Below are 7,610 nucleotides of genomic sequence, written 5' to 3' on the forward strand. Positions count from 1 at the left end.
GCTTCTGGTTTTCGCATGGACCCCGAGAAGGTCCGCACTGTGCTTGAGTGGGAGCTTCCTGAGAATCAGAAGGCGCTGATGCGTTTTTTGGGCTTTGCTAATTATTACAGGAAATGTATTTTGATTTATTCCTCTGTTGTTAAACCACTCACTGATATGACCAGAAAGGGGGTAGATTTTTCTTCCTGGTCGGTAGAGGAGCGTAAGGCCTTTTCTAATATCAAGGAGAGTTTTGCTTCCGCTCCCATCCTAGTACAACCTGATATTTTGTTACCCTTCATAGTTGAGGTTGATGCTTCTGAGGTAGGGGTGGGTGCGGTCTTGTCTCAGGGTTCATCTCCTGCCAAATGGCAACCGTGTGCCTTTTTCTCAAAGAAACTCTCCTCCGCAGAGAGAAATTATGATGTGGGAGATAGGGAATTGTTGGCCATCAAGTTGGCTTTTGAGGAATGGCGCCATTGGCTAGAGGGAGCCAGACACCCTATTACCGTGTTTACTGACCATAAAAATCTGGCCTACTTGGAGTCAGCCAAGCGTCTGAACCCGAGACAGGCCAGATGGTCTTTGTTCTTTTCAAGGTTTAATTTTGTTGTTACGTTCCGCCCTGGGGTTAAGAATGTGAAGGCAGATGCCCTGTCACGTTGTTTTCCGGGAGGTGGGAATTTTGAAGACCCGGGTCCCATTTTGGCTGAAGGTGTGGTGGTCTCTGCTCTTTTTCCTGAATTGGAGGCAGAGGTGCAGGCAGCCCAGTCAGAAGCTCCTGATCTTTGTCCTCCTGGGAGGTTGTTTGTGCCTCTCGCTTTGAGACACAAGATTTTTAAAGAACACCACGATACGGTCCTTGCTGGGCACCCGGGGGCAAGAGCCACACTGGATCTCATTGCTCGGAGATTCTGGTGGCCTGCACTTCGTAAGTCGGTTGAGGGTTTTGTGGCAGCTTGCGAGACTTGCGCTCGTGCCAAGGTCCCTCATTCACGGCCATCAGGTCCTCTCCTTCCTTTGCCCATTCCTTCCCGTCCTTGGACACATCTGTCCATGGACTTCATAACGGACTTGCCTCGTTTCTTGGGGAAGTCTGTGATTCTGGTGGTGGTGGACCGTTTTAGCAAAATGGTGCATTTTATCCCTTTTCCTGCTTTGCCCAATGCTAAGACGCTGGCGCAGGCATTTATTGACCACATTGTCAAATTGCATGGGATTCCTTCAGACATAGTCTCTGATAGGGGCACGCAGTTTGTTTCCAGATTCTGGAAGGCTTTCTGTTCTCGCTTGGGGGTTCGGTTGTCATTCTCTTCTGCTTTCCATCCGCAGTCGAATGGCCAGACAGAGCGCGTCAATCAGAATCTGGAGACATATCTGCGCTGTTTTGTGGCGGAGAATCAGGAGGATTGGTGTTCTTTTTTGTCCCTTGCTGAGTTTGCTTTAAATAACCGTCGTCAGGAGTCCTCTGATAAGTCACCATTTTTTGGTGCATATGGGTTTCATCCGCAGTTTGGGACTTTCTCGGGAGAGAGCTCTTCTGGTTTGCCTGATGAGGACAGATTCTCCTCGTCTTTGTCATCTATTTGGCAAAAGATTCAGGATAATCTAAAGAGCATGAGTGAGAGATATAAGCGTGTGGCGGATAAGAGACGTGTGCCTGGTCCGGACCTGAATGTTGGTGATCTGGTGTGGTTGTCTACCAAGAGTATCAAATTGAAGGTTCCCTCCTGGAAGTTGGGTCCTAGGTTTATTGGGCCTTACAAGATCCTGTCTGTCATCAATCCTGTTGCCTACCGTCTTGATCTTCCTCAGACTTGGAAGATCCATAATGTTTTTCATAAGTCCTTATTGAAACCTTATGTTCAACCTATTGTACCCTCGCCTTTGCCTCCTCCTCCGATTATGGTTGATGGAAATCTTGAATTTCAGGTCTCTAGGATTGTGGATTCTCGTCTTGTCCGCGGTTCCCTCCAGTACCTCGTTCATTGGGAGGGTTATGGTCCTGAGGAGAGGATGTGGGTCCCAGTGACGGACATTAAGGCCTCTCGTCTCATCAGGGCTTTCCATAGGTCCCATCCTGAGAAGGTGGGCTCTGAGTGTCCGGAGTCCACTCCTAGAGGGAGGGGTACTGTCACAGCCAGACAGCTGAGAATTGCTCACAGGAGCTTTTCAGATCCTCCTCCTTGAATTTCTTTGTTTTGGTTTAGTTTCTCATCTCGTTAGTCTATCTCAGCTGTCATGCCCTTTAAATGCCTCCCCATAATGCAGTAGTGTGCGGCTGATACAACTTCCTGGAGTGTGTGTGCATGCTGTTTCCAGTCCTCAGTCCTCAGTCCTCAGTCGTCTGCAAGATAAGTGCTGGTTATGTATTTATGATTTTGTCTTTTTTGGATCCAGGAGACCCTGACTCCCTCCGTGTCAGTGTAGGGAGCCGGTGGTCGTGTCCCTTCACTATTGTAGGGTCTTCAGGTAATAGATAGCCAAGGAACGTGGATATGCGCCCATCCATCTTTGGGGTGTTCGCATAGGCTGAGCAGTGAGGGAGAGCGGCAGGTCTATTGCAGGGGTCTCCCTTTGTTCCTTAGTTGTGGATCCAGAGAGACATTGTTTATTTGGTATTGTCTTGTCTCCTGTACACCATCCGTGACAGTATCTCAAACGGTCTGAACCAGTGTAGGCCTGAAGTAAATAATTCTTTGCACAAAATGGCTGTATTTCAAATGCCTGATTCAAACCCCTGTATGTAGAGGAAGTATCTTACACAGTCTGAACCAGTGTAGGCATGAAGTAAATATGTCTTTGCCCAAAATGGCTGTATTTTAAATGCCTGATTCAAACCCCTGTATGTAGAGGAAGTATCTCACACAGTCTGAACCAGTGTAGGCCTGAAGTAAATATATCTTTGCACACAAGGGCTGTATTTCAAATGGCTGTATTTTAAATCCCTGAATGAAACCCCTGTATGTAGAGGGAGAATCTCACACGGTCTAAACTAGTGTAGGCCTAAAGTAAATATTTCTTTGCACAAAATGGCTGTATTTCAAATGCCTGATTCAAACCCCTGTATGTAGAGGAAGTATCTCACACGTTCTGAACCAGTGTAGGCCTGAAGTAAAAATATGTTTGCACACAATGGCTGTATTTCAAATGGCTGTATTTTAAATCCCTAAATCAAACCCCTGTATGTAGAGGGAGTATCTCACAGGTCCTGAACCAGTGTAGGCCTGAAGTAAATATATCTTTGCACAAAATTGCTATATTTCAAATGCCTGATTCAAACCCCTGTATGCAGAGGGAGTATCTCACACGGTCAAAACCAGTGTAGGCCTGAAGTAAATATATCTTTGCACAAAATGGCTGTATTTCAAATGGATGTATTTCAAATGCCTGATTCAAACCCCTGTATGTAGAGGGAGTATCTCAAACGGTCTGAACCAGTGTAGGCCTGAAGTAAATATTTCTTTGTAACAAAATGGCTGTATTTCAAATGCCTGATTCAAACCCCTGGATGTAGAGGAAGTATCTCACACGGTCTGAACCAGTGTAGGCCTGAAGTGAATATATGTTTGCACACAATGGCTGTATTTCAAATTGCTGTATTTCAAATGCCTGATTCAAACCCCTGTATGTAGAGGGAGTATCTCACACGGTCTGAACCAGTGTAGGCCTGAAGTAAATATATCTTTGCCCAAAATGGCTGTATTTCAAATGGCTGTATTTCAAATCCCTGAATCAAACCCCTCTATGTAGAGGGAGTATCTCACAGGGCCTGAACCAGTGTAGGCCTGAAGTAAATATTTATTTGGACAAAATGGCTGTATTTCAAATGCCTGATTCAAACCCCTGTATGTAGAGGAAGAATCTCACAGGATCTGAACCAGTGTAGGCATGAAGTAAATATGTCTTTGCCCAAAATGGCTGTATTTTAAATGCCTGATTCAAACCCCTGTATGTAGAGGAAGTATCTCACACAGTCTGAACCAATGTAGGCCTGAAGTAAATATATCTTTGTACACAATGGCTGAATTTCAAATGGCTGTATTTTAAATCCCTGAATGAAACCCCTGTATGTAGAGGGAGTATCTCACACGGTCTAAACTAGTGTAGGCCTAAAGTAAATATTTCTTTGCACAAAATGGCTGTATTTCAAATGCCTGATTCAAACCCCTGTATGTAAAGGAAGTATCTCACACGTTCTGAACCAGTGTAGGCCTGAAGTAAAAATATGTTTGCACACAATGGCTGTATTTCAAATGGCTGTATTTTAAATCCCTAAATCAAACCCCTGTATGTAGAGGGAGTATCTCACAGGGCCTAAACCAGTGTAGGCCTGAAGTAAATATATCTTTGGACAAAATGGCTGTATTTCAAATGACTGTATTTCAAATCCCTGAATCAAACCCCTGTATGTAGAGGGAGTATCTCACAGGGCCTGAACCAGTGTAGGCATGAAGTAAATATGTATTTGCCCAAAATGACTGTATTTCAAATGGCTGTATTTCAAATCCCTCAATCAAACCCCTGTATGTAGAGGGAGTATCTCACAGGGCCTGAACCAGTGTAGGCATAAAGTAAATATTTTTTTGCCCAAAATGGCTGTATTTCAAATGGCTGTATTTCAAATCCCTCAATCAAACCCCTGTATGTAGAGGAAGTATCTCACACGGTCTGAACCAGTGTAGGCCTGAAGTAAATATATCTTTGCACAAAATGGCTGTATTTCAAATGGCTATATTTCAAATCCCTGAATCAAACCCCTGTATGTAGAGGGAGTATCTCACAGGGCCTCAACCAGTGTAGGCCTGAAGTAAATATTTCTTTGCACAAAATGGCTGTATTTCAAATGGCTAATTCAAACCCCTGTATGTAGAGGAAGTATGTCACACGGTCGAAACCAGTGTAGGCCTGAAGTAAATATATCTTTGCACAAAATGGCTGCATTTCAAATTGCTGTATTTCAAATGCCTGAGTCAAACCCCTGTATGTAGAGGGAGCATCTCACACGGTCTGAACCAATGTAGGCCTGAAGTAAATATATCTTTGCCCAAAATGGCTGTATTTCAAATGGCTGTATTTCAAATCCCTGAATCAAACCACTGTATGTAGAGGGAGTATCTCACAGGGCCTGAACCAGTGTAGGCCTGAAGTAAATATTTCTTTGCACAAAATGGCAGTATTTCAAATGGCTGTATTTCAAATCCCTGAATCAAACCCCTGTATGTAGAGGGAGTATCTCACAGGGCCTGAACCAGTGTAGGCATGACGTAAATATGTCTTTGCCCAAAATGGCTGTATTTCAAATCCCTCAATCAAACCCCTGTATGTAGAGGGAGTATCTCACAGGGCCTGAACCAGTGTAGGCCTGAAGTAAATATTTCTTTGCACAAAATGGCTGTATTTTAAATGACTGTATTTCAAATCCCTGAATCAAACCCCTGTATGTAGAGGGAGTATCTCACAGGGCCTGAACCAGTGTAGGCCTGAAGTAAATATTTCTTTGCACAAAATGGCTGTATTTCAAATGACTGTATTTCAAATCCCTGAATCAAACCCCTGTATGTAGAGGGAGTATCTCACAGGGCCTGAACCAGTGTAGGCATGAAGTAAATATGTCTTTGCCCAAAATGGCTGTATTTCAAATCCCTGAATCAAACCCCTGTATGTAGAGGGAGTATCTCACAGGGCCTGAACCAGTGTAGGCCTGAAGTAAATATTTCTTTGCACAAAATGGCTGTATTTCAAATGGCTGATTCAAACCCGTGTATGTAGAGGAAGTATCTCACACGGTCTGAACCAGTGTAGGCCTGAATTAAATATATCTTTGCGCACAATGGCTGTATTTTAAATCCCTGAATCAAACCCCTGTATGTAGAGAGAGTATCTCACACAGTCTGAACCAATGTAGGCCTGAAGTAAATATATCTTTGCACAAAATGGCTGTATTTCAAATTGCTGTATTTTAAATGCCTGAATCAAATCCCTGTATGTAGAGGGAGTATCTCACACGGTCTGAACCAGTGTAGGCCTAAAGTAAATACAGTACAGACCAAAAGTTTGGACACACCTTCTCATTCAAAGAGTTTTTTTTATTTTCATGACAATGAAGGCATCAAAACTATGAATTAACACATGCAGAATTATATACATAACAAATAAGTGTGAAACAACTGAAAATATGTCATATTCTAGGTTCTTCAAAGTAGCCACCTTTTGCTTTGATTACTGCTTTGCACACTCTTGGCATTCTCTTGATGAACTTCAATAGTTAGTCCCCTGAAATGGTCTTCCAACAGTCTTGAAGGAGTTCCCAGAGATGCTTAGCACTTGTTGACCCTTTTGCCTTCAATCTGCGGTCCAGCTCACCCCAAACCATCTCGATTGAGTTCAGGTCCGGTGACTGTGGAGGCCAGGTCATCTGGCGCAGCACCCCATCACTCTCCTTCATGGTCAAATAGCCCTTACTTTCAAAGTTTACCCAATTTTTCAGCTCACTGACTGACCTTCATTTCTTAAAGTACTGATGGCCACTCGTTTTTCTTTACTTATCTGCTTTTTTTCTTGCCATAATACAAATTCTAACAGTCTATTCAGTAGGACTATCAGCTGTGTATCCACCTGACTTCTCCTCAACACAACTGAAGGTCCCAACCCCATTTATAAGGCAAGAAATCCCACTTATTAAACCTGACAGGGCACACCTGTGAAGTGAAAACCATTTCAGGGGACTACCTCTTGAAGCTCATCAAGAGAATGCCAAGAGTGTGCAAAGAAGTAATCAAAGCAAAAGGTGGCTACTTTGAAGAACCTAGAATATGACATATCTTCAGTTGTTTCACACTTGTTTGTTATGTATATAATTCCACATGTGTTAATTCATAGTTTTGATGCCTTCATAGTCATGAAAATAAAGAAAACTCTTTGAATGAGAAGGTGTGTCCAAACTTTTGGTCTGTACTGTATATCTTTGCACAAAATGGCTGTATTTCAAATGCCTGATTCAAACCCCTGTATGTAGAGGGTGTATCTCACGCGGTCCGAACCAATGTAGGCCTGAAGTAAATATATCTTTGCCCAAACTGGCTGTATTTCAAATGGCTGTATTTCAAATCCCTCAATCAAACCCTTGTATGTGGAGGGAGTATCTCACACGGTCTGAACCAGTGTAGGCCTGAAGTAAATATTTATTTGCACACAATGGTTGTATTTCAAATGGCTGTATTTCAAATGCCTGATTAAAACCCCTGTATGTAGAGGGTGTATCTCACAGGGCCTGAACCAGTGTAGGCCTGAATTCAGTATTGGTGCACCAAATGGCTGTATTTAAAATCTCTGAATGTAACCCAAATGTATTAAGGGTGTATCTTACAATGACATCTGCATCAAAGGCTGTCAACTAAATTTTTTGTGCTCAAACGGGTGTTTGTTTAACAACTGAATTTGACAGCAGTATATAAGCCTGTAATTTCACACGTGCTGATGCTGCAAGGCCTGAAAATAGTGGGGTTTTTTTGTCAAAAAAGTGTGTTTTTAAAACCCCAGAAAATGATGGGTGTATTTCTAGCTTAAATTGCACACTGACTAATCCGGATGTTGTAGATTGCCAAAAAAGTGTTTTATTGGTAACAGAA

Source organism: Bufo bufo, chromosome 1, assembly GCF_905171765.1.
Source record: "Bufo bufo chromosome 1, aBufBuf1.1, whole genome shotgun sequence".
Taxonomy (NCBI): Eukaryota; Metazoa; Chordata; class Amphibia; order Anura; family Bufonidae; genus Bufo; species Bufo bufo.